At 35.9% G+C, this 24,126-nt stretch overlaps 1 pseudogene; it reads left to right on the forward strand.

The window, feature by feature from the left end:
* Positions 1-20,564, forward strand: part of LOC116751103 — a 58,969-nt pseudogene extending 38,405 nt beyond the window's left edge.
* Positions 20,565-24,126: the final 3,562 nt, after the last annotated feature.

Consider the following 24,126-nt stretch of genomic DNA (forward strand, 5'->3'; position numbering starts at 1 on the left):
TGGAAGTTTGGCATGCTAAAATTTTTCACTTCTAGCCTTATTATAAATATTTGTTAAATATTTTCCCAGTACATTATATCTGTGTAAAACAAGCAGCATAAAGTATGTATCTCTGTGTATTATTCTTCATAAATATTTTGTTAAAGTTTAGCAAACTCTTCAGATCATGCATTTTATTAACATATCAGTTTATTGTCAAGTTTAGCACCAGCCAATACTTGTGAGGAAATGTCTTAATATAACACTATTCCTCAAGTTCTGTAAATATCTAATATTATGGTGAAACTCTTGTAAAAATGAACCAGTATCCTACGACAATAACCTGCATTTCAAGCCTATTTCGTAAGGAATAAAACAAAAGAAAGATAGCAGTGATATCTGCATACATTCTAGCATAGAAAAATACTCACAGCAGCAGTTCACCTGTTCAGTGTTCTTAATATCCTCAGAAAAATAACTGATACTGATTTCAGTTGTGTTTGTACCTGTAATCTGTACTTACAAGCAAGCCATGCTGTGCTTGCAAAGCAGCTGTAGGTGAGACAGTTAATATACATGAATTTGCTTTACATTTTGGAATTCAAAGGCAAGGATAAAGAATAACTGGGATTTGATCTGTCGAGGAGCATCTCCAGAGTAGTCAGCAATGAAGTAAAGTGAGACTAAGATTGTTCCTTTACACATGGTGAGGAGTGCAGCTGGATCGTGCCACTGCAGCAGCATTTAATTGTAAAAGTAGTCCATTTGGGGAAATGTAAGAGGTCAGACTGTGTCTAATATGGCCAGTCCCAGAGAGAAAGAGAGAAAGGTAATATCTCTTCCCACGAACTAGAGCTTTCTTAAATATAAGGTTTTTTCTAAATGTAGCTACTAATGTTTCTAGAATGGTTTACAGTTAAAAAAAACAAAAAAACAGATGGCAGTCAGTTTTTCAATTTCTTCTAATGTGTTGTCTACAAAACTCAGGCACATTGGAAGTCCACAGACTGTCTCATATAATTAATGTCTTCACAACAGAAGAATCACTATTGTCTGAATTACTTAAACATCTATCTTTAGTTACAAGTTCCCCAGACACAATCTTCTCTGCTTTGATAACATAGAGGAGAAAGAAAGTACTAGCCTTGAAGTACTTCATGTGTGGGTAAAGGAGGATAAACTTGACAAAGAAATTGAGTAGTTGCAGGCAGAATATGAGAAGAAGACTGGGAATGAACAGTACTAATGAAGCCAAGTGAAGGAAGATATGGTCAACAAGTACAAAAGTTACAAGGAGATTAAGTACGATGAAGTTGAAAAAAACCTGTCAGGTTAATCATTTAATAAGGGAGAGAATGGGGAGTGAGGAGTGAATGGGTGTGAAGGAAACGAAAGCAAATATGGACAACTTATTAGAAGAGTTTGGCTGTGAAAGGGTAGATAGAGAGGGATTTAGGGGCGAGGTTTTCTGTTTTGTTTGCGTTTGTTTTGCCTGGTTTTAAATATGGAAAAGACATGAAGATATTTAAAAGCTGATATGGCTGAGGCAAGAAGGATAGTTGGTAGTGTCAATTTCCTAAGAAGGCAAAAGACAAGTTGATTCAGAGTGCCAGTGAAAGGACTGGTCTTCAACAGGAAGAGGGTCAGTTCCTTTATTCTACTTTAAAGGAGGAGAAGATGAATGGAGAAGGAGACAACATTGGTGGATTTATTGGGGAGAAACTGAGGTAGGTCCAATCCAATGGCTTTTGTTTTTTTTTTTTTTGAAGATGGGAGACATCATAATTAGACATCTAGTGTCAGACTTAGTTTCCTACCTTTAAAATGGAATGTTTTGTGGATTAGTTGAAACAATGAATATGAGAGCACTATGAAACTGAAAGTATTGTTTACAATAATTATTTTCATTATAGATATACCCTTGTAAATTTGGATACTATCGTATCCTCTTTAATAATCAGAAAGGTTTTTTAATGTGTGGCATTGTTTCCAAATCTTGTTTTCAGATAAGTAACAGTATTTATTATCTAGAGATATTGTGAGACTAATAAATAAATATAAAATATTGTATTTTATTTAAAATCACAAGATAAATTCAATATTTTATTTCACTATACAATATAATATTCATTCATACACAGTCTCTTTTGGTAGTTTATTTTTAGGGTGGAAAGGTAATGGTATCATGTAAAATGTCTAAGAGTAACTCCAATACAATAATTACAAAGTCTATCAGATTTATGTGAAAACACCACAAGATGACCAATATCTATATTTTGATGTTCTTCCATTTCAGCTCTTTTTTATCTCCTTAGGACCCATATGCTTATTTATCTTTCTCTGTTTGCTTCCACTTGGAGAGCAAGTTTGGTCAACTTCAACATGTGAGGTAAAAAAGAACAGAAAAGAAATGGTCTACTGTTTGCCAAATTGTTTTTCAAATTGTATTCACACATGTCTGGAAGCATTTTTATAACCATTTTAGATTAAGCCTTCAAATACTGTGCTAATTCCTTTCCCCAAGTATTTTTAAAGGCTACCTGCTTCTGTATAGGTTTAGCAAGGCCACTTGCTATCATCTACACCTGTCCATTCCTGTCATGTTCTTTATTGTTATATTTAAAAATGGACCACCAAGAATTTTTAACGCAATTCAGGAATATCATGATTAAAACAAGATTATAGACGCCCTCAGTCTTTGGAATCATCAAAATATAGCATAGTGTACTGAGAAATATTTATGAAGCCTACTGTAAGCAAACTCTGTGCCCTGCCATGTACCCCAGGTTCTTAGCATTGTAGTACACGCCAGTAGACTTCCAAGAACAGCATGTACATTTCTTTGTGGGTTTTCTCTGGCAGTTGGAGGCTGCTATGCTGGTGCATGGTAGCTGGCTGGAAGTCCTGGTAAATTTACATCCCTTGGGAACATCTTTCAACCACAACTGATAGGAGATAGTATTTAAATACCCCAGCTCCCTTGCCCCTCAGTTGGGATAAGGCTGAGGTGCATGTTCTACAATGGGTCCCAAAGCCCAAAGTAGTGACTTGCTTAATAAGACACCCTTGTTACTGTGCTGTTATCACATTTTTATGCTATTAAATTTGTCTCCATTCCCTGTTTCACTTTCTCACTCTGCTACCAGTGTTTCCTGAGGTCATCTCCTATCTAAACTATTTACGCTTGAATTCCTTTTTCAGGGTTTACTTGTCAGGGGAGTAAAAATAAGATACTACCACATATTCTCATATATATTTTCTCGTGTAACTTAAAATTTCTAAATATGGTGGAGAGAAAAGAACACAGAAAGGAAACATGTTGCCACAATTTTCAGAAAACTTAACCTTATGTCCACTGTGAACACTGTAGGACCCTTGAAAATACCTGAATTCACCTATATAAATTACAAAATGATGAAAGTTCTATTTATTTGTGATTGTAATATATTTTCATCAACATATATTTTAAAAGCTACAACTATCATGCCGTGTATTCATGCATTCAGTCAGAAATATTTCTTGAGCACCTCCTACTCGATCCAAAGTACAGTGCTAGGTTGTGAGGATAAAATGGTGAATAAAATTGATAAGGTCCTTTCTTTTTTTTTTTTACGGTACGTGGGCCTCTCACTGTTGTGGCCTCTCCTGTTACGGAGCACAGGCTCCGGACGCGCAGGCTTAGCGGCCATGGCTCACGGGCCTATCCGCTCCGCGGCATGTGGGATCTTCCCGGACCGGGGCACGAACCTGTGTCCCCTGCATTGGCAGGTGGACTCTCAACCACTGTGCCACCAGGGAAGCCCTACTATTAATGTTTTGTTAAGAAATTTGGCCTTGGAGGATTTACGCTGGAAAGTGAAATAACATTTATATTTTTAAACAACTGTTGTAGACACTGTATTGGAAGATGAGCATAGATCACTTCAACGTCCAAGTAATTTGTGTTAAAGCCTAAAGCTCAAGTCCAAATCGTTAGAAATGTCAAACTATTTTAAAATATGCTGCATCAACCTGACTATTTAATAATATGTTGAGATTGCAAACTGTTTCAAATGCTTACTTGAGAGTAGTTATAAGAGCATAAAATGAGTAGTCTTTCACACTGTCAGGACTATTCTTTGTTTCAAATTCAAAGGCATCTCTTCGTTTGCATTCAAATACATGTGTGTGTGTGTGTGTGTGTGTGTATGTGTGTGTGTATGGCACTAGCCAGCAGCTTCTCTATTATCAAAAAATAAAGCAAAGTAAAAGCTCAGTGGCAAAGCCTATTTAGTGCATAATGGCGTCCACATTTGCCACAGTCTCTGCGCTGCCTATTCTTAATGCTGAAAATAATTGGAATAGGCGAAGCATGATGTCTTCCCCTTTACTTATAAATTACAAAGCTCTTTTTGTCAAAGCTATGATTGCATTCATTCGAAGACACAGCCTGAACTGAAAGAAATTCTGTAATATAATTTAAGGAATTTAAATGGAATCACCAATTACCTTTCTATCTTCCCCTTCTTCTTCTTCCTTCTTTTTGTTCTCCTCCTTTTTATTCATTCTGTAGGCACTTTCCTTGTGTCATTTTACCACTGAGCCAAAAACCATGGATACAGTTAGATTTTCAGAACTGTTCTGTGGAGCTCTGCGCTTAAAGATATGCTCATTTTCTCCCCTTAATCCTTGACCCACTATCTCACTTTGAGTCTTCTTACCCACTGAACAATTATATCCTGTTATGGAGGGAGTTTCATGAGTCATTGCAGTTACAGATGTCAAAAGAAAACCATTTGGAAATTGGGAAATCCACTGAAGAAAATAACACCATGATATTTTCAAGCAATTATAAATACATTGTTATAAAGGAAAATGATTACTTATAAAAACAAGCAATGCATTCAGAAATTTTACTCATCTGGGAGGAAATCCACACTTTTGATGAATCAAAAGTGAAACTGCTTTATTATATCTTTTCATTTGAAGCTCTTAAAGCATTCAATACATAGGAAAATAATTTCAATAAACACATTTTATAATAAAAAAAGTCAGAAACTGTTAAAATTTCAAGATCAAAGAGAGTCAATGATACAATTGGAAGAGACTAATATGTTCTAATATATGACCAAAGTAATTATTTTTATTGTACATTGCAAATGATAATAACCATTTTTGCTGAAAATGAAAATTGGGACATAAACTAAAGCTACATTAAACATTTTAAAGATTATAAGAGAACATAATAAATAAATACATGTCTATAAATTTGAAAGCATACATGAAGAAACAATTTTCTCAAGAGAATGTATTAAGATAATCAAGCCAAGACAAAAACAAAAAATCAGAAAAACCAATAGAGTAATAATAGCCAGTTCATCAGGTATTTTTTTTTTTTTTTTTTTTTGTGGTACACGGGCCCCTCACTGCTATGACCTCTCTCGTTGCGGAGCACAGGCTCTGGACGCGCAGGCTCAGCGGCCATGGCTCACGGGCCCAGCCGCTCTGCGGCACGTGGGATCTTCCCGGACCGGGGCACGAACCCGTGTCCCCTGCATCGGCAGGTGGACTCTCAACCACTGCGCCACCAGGGAAGCCCCATCAGGTATTTTTAATGGTAATACCAACTAATAACTTTGTTTTGCTGAAGAAAAGATTAGATAGACTTCAAGATCAAATGTCAGAAGGGACACATGCTAAAGAAAAGATTTTTCTGATTTATAACCGAAATGATCTAGTAAATTGAACCACAAAACCCCTTTTTAATTTTTAATTAATTATTTATTTAAACATCTTTATTGGAGTATAATTGCTTTACAATGGTGTGTTAGTTTCTGCTTTATAACAAAGTGAATCAGCTATACATATATTCCCATATAAAACCGCTTTTTAAATATGTGTAAATCTGATTCAAAATACTGTAAAAGCAAGCTATGCTATTATAATAATTCTATAATTAATCTTAAATTATTTCATTTTACCCTTTTAAAAATCGTAACCTCAGTCATATTTGGGATAACAATTCTAATCTTGATGAGAAAATGACTTGTATCTTTTTTTTTATAAATTTATTTTACTTATTTATTTCATTTTTGGCTGCCTTGGGTCTCCATCGCTGCACACGGGCTTTTTTCTGTAGTTGCGGTGAGTGGGGGCTACTCTTTGTTGCGGTGCACTGGTTTCTCATTGCGGTGGCTTCTCTTGTTATGGAGCACCGGCTCTAGGCGTACAGGCTTCAGTAGTTGCAGCACGGAGCACGTAGGCTCAGTAGTTGTGGCTCACTGGCTTAGTTGCTCCGAAGCATGTAGGACCTTCCCGGACCAGGGCTCGAACCTGTGTCTCCTGCATTGGCAGGCAGATTCTTAACCACCGCACCACCAGCGAAGTCCCAAATTGTATCTTTTTTATAATTAGCAGTCATTGACAATCAACTATAATTAGCAGTCATTGACAATCAGTCAGCTTTTTTTTGCTTATATGTGAAAGATCTACTTTATCTTTAATTCATATTATATTATGTAAAATGCTGGAAAATGTTATGTAAGAAATTGCAGTTGAACAAAATTTGCTTTCATAGGCTTTGTTCAAGTTGCATGGTCACAATGGTACTGCAAAATGTGCTCTATTTAATTACTTTTCTTTTGTTTTACTTAGTTATCTCAATTTTCTGAGCTACACAGATGTAAGTCTTGGCACTGAACAGCATACAGACATGGGAGTGTTTTGTTGTTTTATGAGAAATGCAGTTGGATAGATTCCTAAAATTTTCTAAATGATTCAGGTATGATAGTATAAAGGTAGCTAGATTATGATAACTTTTCTTCTCTTCCTGAAAATGACTATAATATTTAACTGCTGTGCAATGAAACCATAAATTATAATACAGACAGCAAAGAAAGGAAGAAAGTCTGTCAAAACACATTCTAAATTGTTAAAGACATAAGTGGATGTGTCTGGCTAAATGAGATTTAGAACTCCTTAAGCCTTTTTTACTTTTAGAAAGGAAAGAGATCTGGAATTTTTAAGTCTGAATAGAATGATAAAAGAAAATAAAGTATTAACCAATCTCTCTATCATTAGTTATTTTGATCATCCATCTATATTCTTTATCCAATCAAATTATATAAAAATTTTAATAGGGAGAAAGAAATTTTACTGAGAGAGGAAAATAAATTTTACTAATTGAGGAAACTAAACCGAAGAGACTTAATAAATAAATGCTTTTTTGGGATACTGTAATTAGCAATGATAACAGCAATGCATAAAGCAAATTATGAGAGTAAAGTGATTTTTCTTCCCGCTAGGCTATAAAAGATGCTTTTTTAAAGGACACATTAGTATCATTCCCTTCTTAATGTAAGCTTGGGCATCAGCCCAGGTACCATTTCTAAAAGCAGTAAGCATTTAACAAGGTGTTTATAGAAATACATCAGTAGTATCACTCAAGCGGAGCTTTGCATTTCTAGTGAAAGGACTAAGTAGTCATTAGCAACTTAACTTATATTGAAATCTTTTGGGCAGCTTTCATAGGAAAGCAATGAGGTATTCACTAAACTGCTCAGGAAAATTAATTCCAAATGAAAGAAATGCATTTGAAGTTCAAGAAGTTGAATGGAAATGCCAATTAATCACATTTTCTATTTAAGAAAAGATTAGATAGACTTCAAGGTCAAGATGGCAGAAGGAACGCACGTTAATACACCAATTCTTGTGTGCATTCTCTCTGTATACATTACACATACATATATGCATCTCTTCCTGCTATGTAACATATATGTGTGTATGTATAAAATGTGTATGTGTATATATATATATATATATATATATACACACACAAAACAGAAAAATTAATAGATATGTAGAAAATGGTATATAGAATTTTTAATATCAGAACAAGGAAGTAAAGTGTCTAGATGTCTAGCTGCCAGAAACAGAAAAGAGACATATAGCAATAAGCCATATTTGAAGCCATTAGACCTGTGCAGTGACTGTCACCTAAAAAATCCACAGCGGCTGAGGCCTCAGCACCTGTAGAGAGAGAGAAGCCAAGTCTGCAAGCCCCATGTACAGTGGGGAATCAGAAGTTGGAACCATCTGTGAAGCCAGAAGATGGACTGCATTCAAAGTGACAAAGGGAAATTTCATAATGATAAAATGAAAAATCAACCAAAATATGACAATTGAAACTTGTGTGCACTGAACCAGAACTTTGCAATATATAAAGCAAGACTGATATAATTACAGAGGAAAAATCTCAAATCTACAAGTATGGTAGGATATTTTAAGCAACTAATTAAGAAACTGATAGATTAAGCACACAAAAAGCAAGTCTTCAAATATCCAAACTTGGTTAATACCTTTTAGTCCATAGATATTTTAGAGATCTATTCACCCAATAAAGAATGTATATTTTTAAGCACATAGTTTCAACCTTTATAAAAATGAATCATTAGTCTGATCAAAAGTTTTAAGAGATTCAAAAGAATAACATTAAACTGTCCATAACTCTCTAGTCAAAATAAATAAAATTAGAAACCAGCAACCAAAGATATCTAATAAAACAGAATAATTTTGGAAATGAAATAACATATTGCTAAATAACACACTGCTAAATAAGTAACAATGGAGATTTTAAAATATTTAAAATTAATAAACAGAAAAGGCACTTTATGTTTCAACTAGTGGTCCTAAATTAATATTTGAATAGAAATGTATAATTTTATATTCATAATTAAAAGATAAGACCAACCGAGAATAAATAAACTTAGCAATTGTCTCAAACAGTTAGAAATGTAGTAAACCAAGAAATACCAAAGAGCAAGAAATACCAAAAGTAAAAGTAGACACTAATAATACAGAAAGTGACAAGAGTAACAGAAGCAATAATAACCAAATATCAGAAATGATGATCAACAGAACTAAGAGATAGTTTATTGAAAAACAAATAAACATTCTTACAAGCCTGGTAAATAAAGCTAGAGAACATAATGCATAAATATCAACACATTTGAGGTTGGTTGCTTGGCCTGAGGTGACCCAGCACTGGAGCCTACCCGGGCTCTTTGGTGGGGCTAATGGCGGACTCTGGGAGGGCTCACGCCAAGGAGTACTTCCCAGAACTTCTGCTGCCAGCGTCCTTGTCCCCGCGGTGAGACACTGCCACCCCCGCCCCCTCTGCAGGAGACCCTCCAACACTAGCAGGTGTTTGGGGTACTCGTGTGGATCCTGGTCGCCTCCTCCAATGCTTCTCTACCTCTGCTGCATGGATGGGTCATGTTCGTGTCTGTGACGGCTTTCATCTGTTCCCGCCTCTTCCTGGGCGTGTTCCCCTCTGGCGTGGTGACTCTGATTAATGCCAGCTGGAACTTCCTGGGTTTTGCTTACCATTTTACAGTGTTCGTCTTCTACTTTGGAGCCTTTTTGTTGGAAGCACCCGCCACATCACTGCACGATCTACGTTGCAATAGAAGCATGGCTGTGCAGCTGCTCTTGAACGATAACCAGTATAACATAAATGTGGCAGCCACACTCTAAGGTCACTTTCCATTGTCACAGAAATGATTTGCTACATCCTCAAGTCCTGATAGCTGCACTTTGCTTGGCTGTGAGATCACTGTGCGAATAGACATCTCATCGTGAAGTTTTGAATATGTACCACATTAGGGGTCTCACCACTGCTTAACAAATTTTTGCCTTTATGATGACAGCTTGTTACAGTTGCAGTTTGGGTCTGGCTTTACAACGATGGTGACCGTAACACCCCTTACAAACTGACTGCTTGTGTGTTAGTTTCATTTGTGTACTTTTTATGTCTGATCAATTTGGATACCATTTTGTCCAGATATAACAACATCCCCAAAGTAATTTGTTTAGTATATGCAGAGAATCTAAGTATAAGTTTTGGTTCATTTCACGGATGGAATTTTAATTTTAGTATGATGTTAAACAGAGAAATAGCCTTTAGTTTTACATCTCCTTCTCTTTTTCTTTTCTTATTTTAAAGAAAATAACCCTTTACACCCATAAAATACATAGATATCATTCATGAAAAAAGGGGTATCTCTTGTGTTTAGTTACTGAGTCACCTGAACCTTAATTTTAATAGGTAACTAAAACTCCTGAAGAAAAACACATTTCAAATAAGCTTCCCACTGAACTCTGTGTTTTAGTGTAAAACAGAGATCGACGCTCTTTAAAGGTCCAGATGGTAAATGTTTTAGGCTTTGTGGGCCATTCAGTCTCTGTCACAATTACTCACCTCTGCTGTTATTACGTGAAAGCAGCCATAGACAATAAGTAAACAAGTGAGTGTAGCTGTGTTCCAATAAATTTTTATTTACAAAAACCGGCAGCAGGCTGGATTTGGCCTGTGGGCTGCAGGCTATCGTTTGCTGACCTCTGGTGTAAAACTTTGGTTATGGGTTCCGTATTTTATTGAACTGATCCTGAAAGGTATAAAGCGAATTAGACAAGCCACATAGCATTTAGTCTCATGCAGTAATCACATTGCCTTTGGGTTAATGGTCAAATACTTACCCTTGAAGGGGCTATAGTTTCTCAAGCTAATTCAAGCAGAGTCTTGGGTACAGGAAAAAGTAATTTATGAAGTGAACCCTAGTTGCTTAATCCACCTAAGTGTTTCCTAACAACTGAGCAAACTGCTCATCTGGCATCCTTAAGACGAGAGCCCCAGAGACCACTAACCACTCCTGGAACTGGTATCTAGCTCCTGATGTCTTACTTTGGGTTTATTTATGCTTCAAATACAGCTGTTTGCCCTGTGCATGAAAATACAGATATTTATGTGTGGATATGTGAGGCTTTACCCAATAGACTTCTCCAAAGGGTGAACTTTTTACTTCTAATTCTTTTACATGACTCTGAGTTAAATTTGAATAGAATATGAAATATAACTTAAAGTTGTAGATCCTCACATGTTTAGAGAACAGTCCTGACATCTACTGAATATGAATAGCACAGAGACGTATTTTAACCCACCTCAGAGACCCTGGCCGTGGCAAGATGCCAAAATGGCTTGAATGGGAGAAGAAGATAGAGTTAGGCCCCCAGCTCACACCACCCATCCGAACAAGATAACTTATCTCTTGCCTCGAGAGGGCTACCTCTGGGAAAAGAGGGCTTTTGATTATTTTATACTTTCAACCCTTTGCTTTTTGGCTGAATCATCCACTACAAGTGCCAGGTATAAGCTGGGCTGTCAGATTTCATGGAACATAGAACAATACTGAATGAGTGGCATAATCAATGCTCAATGATCAAATACTGTTTATGTGATAATCCCCTAGAAAGAAGAATCTTATTAAGGTTTGGTTTGTGATGTAATTACAGAGATAAAAGGTATATTTACTATGTGGCAAGAGGAAATCAGTCTTGTGACTTTATACTGATGTTATAGCTTTTCTATAATATCCAACTTCCCTGGTTTTTCTAGCTCCACGCTACACTCTTAACCCTGAATTATGAATTGTATATTACAAAGTCATATATGTGCCATAAGGATATATTGTCCATTCCGGCTGGAATTGTTAAAAGTTAGTCTGCTAGATATAGTTGTGAGATTATATTTTTGTTTCCAAGGTATAAGCTTGGTGGCTTTAAATTAAATGATTTCATGAAACTGCTTGGTGACACTTTTGTAAATGGATTGCTTCTAGATCATTAAGAACCAAGCCTAAAACTCATCTAACTGTGAATACTTAGAATTGTAAATTAATCACGATCTAGATTTGTGAGTTGACTGACAAAGCACTTGAACAAAAATTATGGCATTTGAGAATTTCTTTATATATCTTAGCTGTAAAAATGAGAAAGTGTTGGCTGGTTTTAAAATCTGGTAACTCCGTGATGAAAAGAAATGTATTTTGTAAGTGTTATAACTCTAATAAAGTATCCATCTGATAAAAAATAAAATCAACACCTTTGAAAGCATAAATGAAACTGCAATTTCCTCAAAAGATTGAATTATGTAAGTCAAAACGAGGCCCCCAAAAAAGATTTAAAAAACCCCAAAATATATAGAAGACCTAAAATTTCTCTCAGAAGCAGATCCCCAAGACAAGCATTTGGGTGCGAGTAATTTATACGGGACTTGACCTCCCAAAGCGCTGACTGGGAAGCGGAGAAGCAGTACTGGGAAGAAAGTTTTTGTGTGGGTTACTGCTGAGGGCAACTGGGGCTCAATCCCATTGGAGACTCTGGAAGGCTGTGTAGAACACCGCTCAGAATTATCGTGCCTGAGGAGCGAAGAAACTAGGCTATTTATCCACAAACTCTCATTTTTCCTTTGTTGAGGGTTTCTCTTGGGGGTGTTAGTTCCCTGGAACTTATGGCCTGCTCTGCACAGAGCCAGAGTCTGCAACCAGAGAATTCCAAGTGCTCCTAGTAAGCAGTAGTTGGCATGCACAGTACAGAGGGATTATGGGCAGGGCACCAACAGCCTGTGCTGAAGTATCTATTCATTGTTTTTTGTTTTTTTTAAAATACTTCAGCAGGATGGCTGGAGGAGAACAGTGATGGGGGTCCCTCACCACCAGGCATCCAACTTGGGAAGCCTCTCCATCCCCAAGGGCCTGAGAGCCCCCTCTCCCATCCAACCTATTAACACTCAAGTCTTTTCATTTGATTAGAGAGTTCAGATGCAAGACAACTCATTTTGGTTTGGGGTAATCAGAACAGACTTTTTGGAGGATGTGAAATACGAGCAGAGCAAGTTTTCAGTGGGTAGTAAGGAATGAAGAGGGCACTCCAGGTAGAGAAGCAAGTATACACGAAGTGAGCAAAAAAGAAGAAATGAGAAAACTCAGTTCATGTTTTCACATAAATGAGTGATCTAGGTTGACTGGGGCAGAAAGTTTGATTATGTAAGTGGTTTGTATGATAAATTTCAGTGGCAGGTGATTTAGAAAGATCTAGAATATCATTTTAATTAACACTGCTAGCTGTTTTAGGTAAGGAATTAACAAAGAGAATGGTGTTTTAGAAAGTTAAATCTGTTCATAAGGTCAACGATGGGTTTTAGGGCAAAGAGCTGCAGTGATTTTTGAAGTAATGTAAAATCTACAAATAAAGTGATAAGTGCCTATATTTGGACTGGCTACAGTGGGGATAGAAAAAAAGGGACAAATATGACAAGAGGGAGGATCACACAGAATTTTAGAATCTATTTTAGAATACCACCCACTTCCCCACCATTCTGAAGATTAGGTAACTGAAGCAGAGAGGGGAAGTGTCTTATCTGATGTCACAAGGCTAGTTGGTAGCTGAGACAAGTTTAGATTTTGATCACTGGACTCTAGGTAAGGGTTATTTTTAAATTCAGAGGCTCCTTCTTCCCATGGTAAGCAAATGATCGAACTCTGCTTGTTGCATTTAGAATTTCCTTTCCCCTTTCTGGTTTGAGGCTTAAGAAGGGAAGTAAGAAATAACCAACGATCTTTTATCTCACTAGAAACATTTTTAGAACTTGCTAACTGGTTAGACATGAGGTTCAAAATCAAAGACTGGAAGACAAGTGTATACTTTGAAGGCTTAATGATTGAGGAAATAAAATGGATTTTAATTGAGAAACTATTTTTGCAGAGATAAAGACATTTCCTCTAGGCTTACTGAGTTTAAGGTGACAACAGGATATACAAATATGTACGGTCAGCATGAAGATGGAGTATATGGTCAGGCGGATATGAGACTCATCTGTATACAGGTGCTGACTTTACTTATATACCCATTGATTTCAGACGTGATTTTTGAAGTTATTTTATTTAGTCAAATTTCTCTTCTTCTCTATCCTGAAAGACCTAGGATTGAATAGGAACTTCTTGTTTGTTTAACTTGGTACAGTTTGATTAATCTCTGATGCCCAGTTGCTATATAATAATACCTGCATCGCATTTATAAATTTATAGTTATTTTTATATACTTATTTTTAAATTTAAATATAGTTGATTTACAATATTGTGTTAGTTTCAGGTATACAATTTTAGATTATTTTCCATTATAGGTTATTATAAGATATTGAATATAGTTCTCTGTGCTATACAGTAAATCCTTGTTGTTGATCTATTTTATATATGGTGTGTATCTGTTAATCCCATACTCCTAATTTCTCTCTTCCCCTCCCCTTTCCCCTTTGGTAACCATAATTTTGTTTTCTGTGTCTGTGAGTCTGTTTCTGTTTTGTAAATAAGTTGATTTGTACTGTTTTTTTTTTTAGATTCCACATGTAAGAGATATTATATAATATTTAGACAAAGTTATTTTAAAAGGAAATATCACAGAGTAAGATTTGACTGTCTGGAAAATACAATATCTAATTCTATAATATTGCCAAACAAATGCACTACAACCTTTTTTTAAAGTCAAGCATAAATTATATTTCTTATTCTTTAAAGAATGTTTAATAAGAATATCTTGAAAAAATTATTTTTTAAGTTTGTCTGAGTTTCTGCTCTATTAAATTGATTATGAAAAGTATTTTTTTCTTTGAATTATTTTCTTTCTTTGGACAATTTTTTTAGAACGGTTTTAGGTTTACAACAAAATTTAGAGGGAGGTACAGAGATTTCCTATATACTCCCTGCCCCTACACATGCATAACCTCTCTCATTGTTAACATCGGTCACCAGAATGGTACTTTTTTTTTTAAACCAAGGATGAACCTATATTGACACACCATAATCAACCAAAACCCCATAGTTTACCCTGGGGTTCACTCTTGGTATTATACATTACATGGGTTTGGACAAATGTATAATGACATATACACTGTACCCATTATTATTATATCAGAGTATTTTTACTGCTCTAAAAATCTCCTGTGCCCTGCTTATTCATCTCTCTTCCCCTTACTCCACCCTTAGCAACCACTGATCTTTTTATTGCCTCCATAGTTTTGCCTTTTCCAGAATATCATATAGTTGGAATCATAGAGTATGTTGCCTTTTCACATTGACTTCTTTCACTTAGTAATATGAATTTAAGGTCTTTCTTTTTTAATACATTTTTAATTTCATTTGCTGCTACAGTCTCTAGGTTATATAATTGTTACCTATTTGTTCCAAGACCCATTAAATTTTTATTGCTATTAGTGAATATTTATTAGGCAGCTAGTTGAATGGAGAACTAAATACAGTATGTGTTTGGAAAATGTTTGCTTTCTAATACATGTAAGCTTAAGTGATTTAAATTGGGAAACAAACAAAAACCAAAATAAAACTTCTACTATCTGGCAGGCACTCTACTAGCATTCCACTTAATCCAGAAAGCAGCTTAAACATTAAGTCTTATTATCCCCACTTTAATGATAAAGAAACTAAAATAGAGATTAAGTAACTTGCCAATATTAATATAATTACTAGGAGATAGAGCCTACAAGTGAACCTATCTTCATTCACTTAATCATTCATAACCAGGAGATTGGGAAAAACTGATCCTTCATTTTAGCATGACAACACTTGGCACTCACCAAGATACCCACCACTCTCTGTTGTCTTCTACTGGGCCTACTTTACTCATTGTGTGATTTGCCTAGTTTCTTGGTGAGCCCAGAAATAGTTCAGTAGCCTTTGGATAATCCTGTTTATTTTGAGAAACTTATTCTGAAAAGTTTCAACATTGATATGAAGTCTCAAAAAGCCAAGAACTATACTGTGGCTCCTTGGAATTCCTGTAGTTGCACACAGTCATCTAGGAAAGCTCACGAAGCCTCTTTTACCCTAGGAATCTCCTGATGAATAGGTGAGCAGGAAGAGAGTCCAAGCATTATCCCCGTTTTTGAGTTACTGACAGCTGCCTAAAATTTCAACAGGAACTTTAGGGAGTAAATCATTTCTCTAAGTGTAAACTGACATTCAAATTAATGACCCATGGAGAACTGAGGTATTAATTCATTCAGCAGTAAATATTTATTCCACTCCCAAAGTGGGCTTTGCACTGTGTAACGCTCTGGAAGGGTCCCTGGAAAACAGGTTGGGCATGGTGTCTACTCTTATGGAGCAGGGCTTGTGTGTGTGTGGGGACAATAAACAACTTAGCAAATAAATTAAAAATATATAACTGTAGATTATGAGAAGTGATGAAACAGGGTGCTGTGATAGGAACTGGCATAAAAGGCTTTATTTTAGATTGGGTGGTCATGGAAGGTTTCTCTGAGGATATGACTTTTGGGCTGAGACGTGAGAGATGAGAAGGGTCCAATCACATGAGGGGACAAGGAAGCAGAATTTCAAGCAGAGCGAATTGCAAGAGCAATGTGAGGTGCTGGTTAAAACTGGGCTTGTTCTAAGAACAGACAGAAGGCAAGAATAGCTGGAGCTTCCTGAGGAAGGAGGCTAAAAGCAGAAAATGAGGTAATTAATTGTTCTTATTTCATGAATTTAATTAAAATGTTCTGGCATATTTGTAAACCACAAGACCCCTCAGTGGATTCTGAAGGCTTCTCATTGTTTAAAAGTGAATAAGAAGACAAACATCAATAAAAATGAACAAAAGATGAGAAGACACTTTCCAAGAAGATAAGACATGGTAATAAGCACAGGAAAAGATGCTCAGCCTCATTGCTCACCAGAGAAACGCAAATTAAAACTACCAGGAGATAACACTCCCCAATAAAATGGCTACAATTATGAAGATTAATAATGTCGAGTGTGGGGAAAGATGCAGGACAACTGGAACTCTTGCACATTGCTTGTGGGTCACACTGCTTTAGAAAATAATTAGGTAGTTTCTTCTAAAGTTGAACATACACTTACCATATGATACAGAAATTCCACTACTAAATTATTTACCCCAAATAAATGAAAATACATAACTACAGAAAAATTTGCACACAGATGCTCATAGCAGCTGGATTGGTAGTAGGCAAAAATTAGAAACAATGAAAAGGTCCATTCACATGTGGTGTATCAATATAATGGCATATTCCCCTGCAACAGAAAGAAACAAACTACCAGTAAACACAGCTATATGGATGAACCTCAAAACATTATGCTGAGAGAAAGAACCTAGACATACATATAAACACAAATGTGTGTGCGATAATTCTATTCATACGAAATTCTAGAATGAACAAAATTACTCTATGGTGACATAAAGTGAAAGCCGATGAGACCAGTGGTTGCCTGGGGCTAAGAGTGGGAAAGTGTTGCCGAAAAAGGTCAGGAGAGAACTATTTGGGGTGATGAAAATATCCTAAATCTTGATTGTGATGATGGTAATATGGGTATAGATATTTGTCAGAACTCATTGAACTGTATAATTTAAATGGGTACATTTTATTGTATATACATTATACCTCAATAAAGTTCATGAGAAAGAAAAAAAAGCTAATTAATTTTTGTTAACGTTCATTGTTATAGTTCATCAGATCTATTTTCCACAGTAAACTAATCATATGTTTCCTGTATTTCTTTAAAACATACTTTTTAATTATTTTTTTTAGGGTGTTAGAAATATATATATATTTAACATCTTTATTGGAGTATAATTGCTTTACAGTGGTGTGTTAGTTTCTGCTTTATAACAAAGTGAATCAGTTATACATATACATATGTCCCCATATCTCTTCCCTCTTGCATCTCCTTCCCCCCCACCCTCCCTATCCCACCCCTCTAGGTGGTCACAGATCACCAAGCTGATCTCCCTGTGCTATGCAGCTGCTTCCCACTAGCTACCTATTTTACGTTTGGTAGTGTATATATGTCCATGCCACTCTCTCACTTTGTCACAGCTTACCCTTCCTCCTCCCTGTATCCTCAAGTCCATTCTCTAGTAGGTCTGTGTCTTTATTCCTGTCTTACCCCTAGGTACTTCATGACCATTTTTTTTTTTCTTAGATTCCACATATATGTGGTAGCATACGGTATTTGTTTTTCCCTTTCTGACTTACTGCACTCTGTATGACAGGCTCTAGGTCCATCCACCTCACTACAAATAACTCAATTTCATTTCTTTTTATGGCTGAGTAATATTCCTTTGTATATATGTGCTACGTCTTCTTTATCCATTCATATGTTGATGGACACTTAGGTTGCTTCCATGTCCTGGCTACTGTAAAGAGAGCTGCAATGAACATTGTGGTACATGACTCTTTTTGAATTATGGTTTTCTCAGGGTATATGCCCAGGAGTGGGATTGCTGGGTTGTATGGTAGTTCTATTTATAGTTTTTTTAAGGAACCTCCATACTGTTCTCCATGGTGGCTGTATCAGTTTACATTCCCACCAATAGTGCAAGAGGGTTCCCTTTTCTCCACACCCTCTCCAGCATTTATTGTTTGTAGATTCTTTGATGATGGCTATTCTGACCAGTATGAGATGATATCTCATTGTAGTTTTGATTTGCATTTCTCTAATGATTAATGATGTTGAGCATCCTTTCATGTGTTTGCTGGCATGGCAATCTGTATATCTTCTTTGGAGAAATGTCTACTTAGGTCTTCTGCCCATTTTTGGATTGGGTTGTTTGTTTTTTCGATATTGAGCTACATGAGCTGCTTGTAAATTTTGGAGATTAATCCTTTGTCAGTTGCTTCATTTGCAAATATTTTCTCCCATTCTGAGGGTTGTCTTTTCATCTTGTTTATGGTTTCCTTTGCTGTGCAAAAGCTTTTAAGTTTCATTAGGTCCCATTTGTTTATTTTTGTTTTTATTTCTATTTCTCTAGGAAGTGGGTCAAAAAGGGTCTTGCTGTGATTTATGTCATAGAGTGTTCTGCCTATGTTTTCCTTTAAAAGTTTTATAGTGTCTGGCCTTACATTTAGGTCTTTAATCCATTTTGAGTTAATTTTTGTGTATGGTGTTAGAGAGTGTTCTAATTTCATTCTTCTACATTTAGCTATCCAGTTTTCCCAGCACCACTTATTGAAGAGCCTGTCTTTTCTCCACTGTATATTCTTGCCTCCTTTAACAAAGATAAGGTGACCATATGTGCGTGGGTTTATCTCTGGGTTTTCTATCCTGTTCCATTGATCTATCTTTCTGTTTTAGTGGCAGTACCATACTGTCTTCATTACTGTAGCTTTGTAGTATAGTCTGAAGTCTGGGAGCCTGATTCCTCCAGCTCCGTTTTTCTTTCTCAAGATTGCTTGGCCTATTCGGGGGTCTTTTTTTTTTTTTTTTTTTTTTTTTTGCTGTACGCGGGCCTCTCACTGTTGTGGCCTCTCCTGTTGCACAGCACAGGCTCCAGACACACAGGCTCAGCAGCCATGGCTCACAGGCCTAGCCGCTCTGCGGCATCTTCCCGGACCGGGGCACAAACCTGCGTCCCCTGCCTCAGCAGGCGGACTCTCAACCACTACGCAACCCGGGAAGCCCTATTCAGGGTCTTTTGTGTTTCCATACAAATTGTGAAATTTTTTGTTCTAGTTCTGTGAAAAATGTCAGTGGTAGTTTGACAGGGATTGCATTGAATCTGTAGATTGCTTTGGGTAGTAGAGTCATTTTCACAATGTTGATTCTTCCAATTCAAGAACATGGTATATCTCTCCATCTGTTTGTATCATCTTTAATTTCTTTCATCAGTGTCTTATAATTTTCTGCATACAGGTCTTTTGTCTCCTTAGGTAGGTTTATTCCTAGATATTTTATTCTTTTTGTTGCAATGGTAAATGGGAGTGTTTTCTTAATTTCACTTTCAGATTTTTCATCATTAGTGTATAGGAATGCCAGAGATTTCTGTGCATTAATTTTGTATCCTGCTACTTTACCAAATTCATTGATTAACTCTAGTAGTAAAACATATTTTTTAATTATTTTATTATCCTTTACCAGTCCTGACTGAAGTTTAAAAACTGATTGGTATTTTACATCACATGGTACAGAGCTATAAGAAAAATAGGATCTTTTCCTGATCTAGGTTAATTTCCTGTATTAAGGAGAACTTTGTCTTTTTTTTTTTTTTAAACTTGGGGTATTGTTGTTAAAGGGTGAAAACTATGGATATCCAAGTGGAATTTTACAGAAAGATTTTTAATTATTATCATAGTATTTTAGATTTCTTACAGATTTAAGAATAGATATGCCCCAAAGTTTGATATCTTAAAGCTCCCTGAAAAATAGAGACTACGTCCTAAGACTTTATGAGGAGGGTCAATGCCCGGGCAACAAGAGTGAGAGAAAAAGAGGTGAGTCACAGAAGGAGGAAAGGTGGTTCACTGTCCAGAAGCCACAGCTTCAGAAGGAAGCACAACATATTTCTCATAATCAGTACGGAAGTCTTTGAGGAAGGTTTTATGGAACCCTTGCTACTCAACAGTCTGAAAGAGAAGGAAAGGAGAGGAATTTATCTGCTGGCTCTTTCATTTTCCTGACTCTAATTAGCCTACATTTGTCCATGGGTGTTAAACCCCACACTTCTGAGTTGTGTTATCAGGTGCTGGTGGAGCCTTGTCCCAGGTCCCACTGCACAATACTTTATATGAGTCTGGCCATGATGGGAAGAACCAGAGCTACTGTGAGTCCTATCAAGTTGGGCCTGGGTGCGTGGGCCACTGTACTTCCCCTTGTGGATGGTGTGCGAGGACTGTGCTGGGCCAGCTGGCAGCTGGGAGGGCGGAAATACTGGCGGTGTGGCAGATGAAGCACTGCTGGTGACAGCGGGGACATTCCAGTGAGCACCCTGTTGAAGCCTAGCAGGCAGATGTGAACGTGGGAACCTGGGCAGGCATGTGAAGTGGGTTCTATACTTGAGGTCAGAAGACTCTAGAAGCCAACTGAGCATTTGTAACTGTAGGATAATTTGTCCTTTAAGTTTGGGGGAAATTTGGTGGTGGTGGTGAGGAAAGAAAGGAAACTTTTCCCTCTTGGACTGCTTTGGCAAGGGAGTTTACTACTTCAAACTAATAATGATATTTGGCAACTAACTGTGCTTTTAACCTAAAAAAATCAATATTTCTTATGAAGGTACCGATTAAATGTCTTTTGATGGTATTACTATATTTTATTTCCACCATGAGCCCATCTGCACTACTTTATTAAACTACAGTTATACATTTCAGAATATTCATTCATCTACAAGGTTCTGGTTTGGTCACATCTGCAACTTAACCCTTAATTAAAAATGAAACAAAACAAAATAAAAAGAATCACCATAATATCATCATTTTTATGTAGGCAAGATGTCAATTAATACACATTTTAATTCAAATAAAGCTGAATACCACCTTCTGCAATAAATGTTCACCTTAAAATTTGAATTAAGATTTAATGTTTATAAATTAAATATTTTAAATGTTAGGCTAAATCCATTTGAAAGTAAACAAATCCTACTTAATTTATAATTTTTGGCATATAAATTTTTCCATATAGGGTCATAAATATTTTATTTCTTTAAAATACAGTTGTGCTAGAATTGGATAAAGCCAATTTCGTTATACAAGAAAAACTGCATGGCCCTTGCTAAGTAGAGAAGTTCAGGCATTAGTAAATCATCCTATTTCTCCTCATTTTGGGGAAAGTACATCTGCATGCACTTTCTTTGTTTTTTTAGGTTGCAAGTAATCTAAGTTTTCTTTTTTTCCCCCCACAAAGAATGAACTAGAGAAACATCTTTTTTCATTTTTTGTAGTGCTAGGAAATTTTTTTGTATCTCAGGGGGAAATTCTGAGGCACACATAAGTCATGGGTTGCCTAGGGAAAACTAATTCTACTAAATATAACAAGTATAATCAGTATGGATTATGTAATTATACATAGAATGCCAGATAATTTATACAAGTGAGAAAAAAATGAAATAGAAAAATAATATCAGAGAAGTAAGGTCACAAAACTGGTCAGTGACCAAAGAAGGTCTAGAATTTTGAGAGCGCAGAATCCTAACCACTAGACCAATGGGGATAGAATTTTGAAAATCTATGGCTAACTACGTTTTTGTTTACCTCAAAGCCCATCCTACTGCAAGACAATTTTTGTCTAGATCTGACCTTAAAATTCAATGGAAGGAGAAGAAATAGTCTCCTTAGCCTCATTCAGAGTTATCTCAACAGTGTTTATATCCAATATATAATTTCAATTCTGAGGTTAGCAAAGCAGAGGTTTCTAGGTCAGAGAATCAATCTCTTTGAGTCTCTTTAATCAATATTTTAGTTAGGTTCAGAGAAACTAAATATTCCTGTTTGATTACAGTTTGTGTTCTGTGCCTTGGATCAATTTCCATAATTAAAAATTATACCACAGACACTTTTCTCTGCGTACACATACATGAGCACACATACTTGTGCACACACATGGAGCAGCATACACATTCACATGACATCACAAATCTTGATTATGAAAAATACAGTACATCTTCCTGGGATGAAATGTGGATGATGAAAACAAAGAGAGATTGAATTTCTGTCACCGTTATACTTATTCCAGGTAAGATGACACGGGTCTCTCATTCCTAATTATTAATTCTGATTTTTTGTACATGTCTTACTCTGCAAGTTATGATTTGAATGGGGTAGAATATCCTTAATAACATTAATGACATATTATTAATTAAATATTGAAGAAATTAATTTCCACACATAAAAATAGGAAAGACTAATGAGGATTTTTATGCACAAGATAATACTCTGTTGACTAATGCTTAAATCACAAAAATATTTGTGAAGCTACAAATGTTTAGTTGATGGATTTTAAATTTTTAATTACTAAAATGCATTATGGAATATTTTATACATTCCAAAATAACAAAATGTTAACAACAATCTATACGCTAATCGCCAGCTTAGAAATAAAACATTCCGATATAGTTAAAGCTGATTATGACTCTCTTTTTAATAGCAACACATTTCCTTCAACTTCTGAGGTTACTTCTTTCATGAAATTGCTGTTTATTACCACCACGCATGGCAGATTATATATATATGTATAATATGTATATATAAAGGGTCTAAAAGTTTTATTTAAAAAGCATCATACTATATATATTTTCTGGCAATTTTTTTCAACATTAAATTTGTAAGGTTCACCCATATGGGTTTGTATAGCTTGGATTTATTCGTCCTCTCTGCTGTATAACATTTCATTTTATGGGTCTATCACATGTTATCTATTTTCCAATTAATGGACATTTCAGATTTTTTTTCTATTATAAAAGTACTGTAATCAGTTATTTTAATTACTATCATAGGTGGATGACTGATCCTGTGACTGGAAAATTCAAGTGGCTTGTTGAAAAAAAGTTCTACTTGCAGATGTTTTACCATGATCTGTCATATTTTAAACGTTTCAGTAGATTTCTTTCCTTCCAGTTTTATACATTCAAAATACGATTATTGTGTATAGATATTGCTTTGTATTCAATTTACACAGAGGAAAGAAATGGAATATTTTAAAACCACATTAGAGAACAATTTTCTGGGAGCGGGGGAGAAGGAATTGTTTGGTTGGTTGGTTTAAAACAAACTGTGCCTAGAAAGTGCTTAATACATTTTGTTGAATAAATGAATAATAAATTTAGAAATATTTTATAGCTTGGGAGTCCAATTTAAAATAGCCTCTGGTTTATTGTTTCCCAATTTCCCATTATAATATGTATAAAGACAAAGACAAAGCCCACATTGCCATCAAACACCTAGGATGGCAGTAACCCTACTGCTAGAATCTGAGAGGAATATTTACCATCCATAGGTTGATACAACCAGTTAGAAAAATGCAATGGACAGCTTCCTTGGAAGAGTGCATCTCAGATGGTACAATACTGCCTTCTGAAGGTAGGTTGAGAGCAGTGTGCTGGAGCCAGCTCATAGTGGTTTGAAATAGTCAAGTGCTAAATTATCAGAAATTTTGCAAGCTGGTTGTTACATTGGAGCTTGAAATCAGCCACGGTGGGAATATTTACATCATAGAAATCATCAAAGGCTACAAATCAGCCTTTATCCCCCAAACTGGTTATGAAATATTTATCAACTCATCACTCCTACTGTACTCCCTTCCCTCTCATTACCCCAATCAGAATTCTAAATGGCTGTTATGCTACTATATAGGTACTGCTTTGAAGGCAGCAGGGATATTTAAAAGTGCTTCATTTGTGTGTTTTGTTTTGTTTTTTATGCAGTTGGACACTGTAAATTTCAGAAAACAAAGTAAGGAGAAGTAGGCAAGGGAATAGAATTTACAGAGGCAACAGGGTGCCAAGGGGATATGGGCATGACAAAATCCCTACAAT

This window comes from Phocoena sinus, chromosome 3, assembly GCF_008692025.1.
Source record: "Phocoena sinus isolate mPhoSin1 chromosome 3, mPhoSin1.pri, whole genome shotgun sequence".
Lineage (NCBI taxonomy): Eukaryota > Metazoa > Chordata > Mammalia > Artiodactyla > Phocoenidae > Phocoena > Phocoena sinus.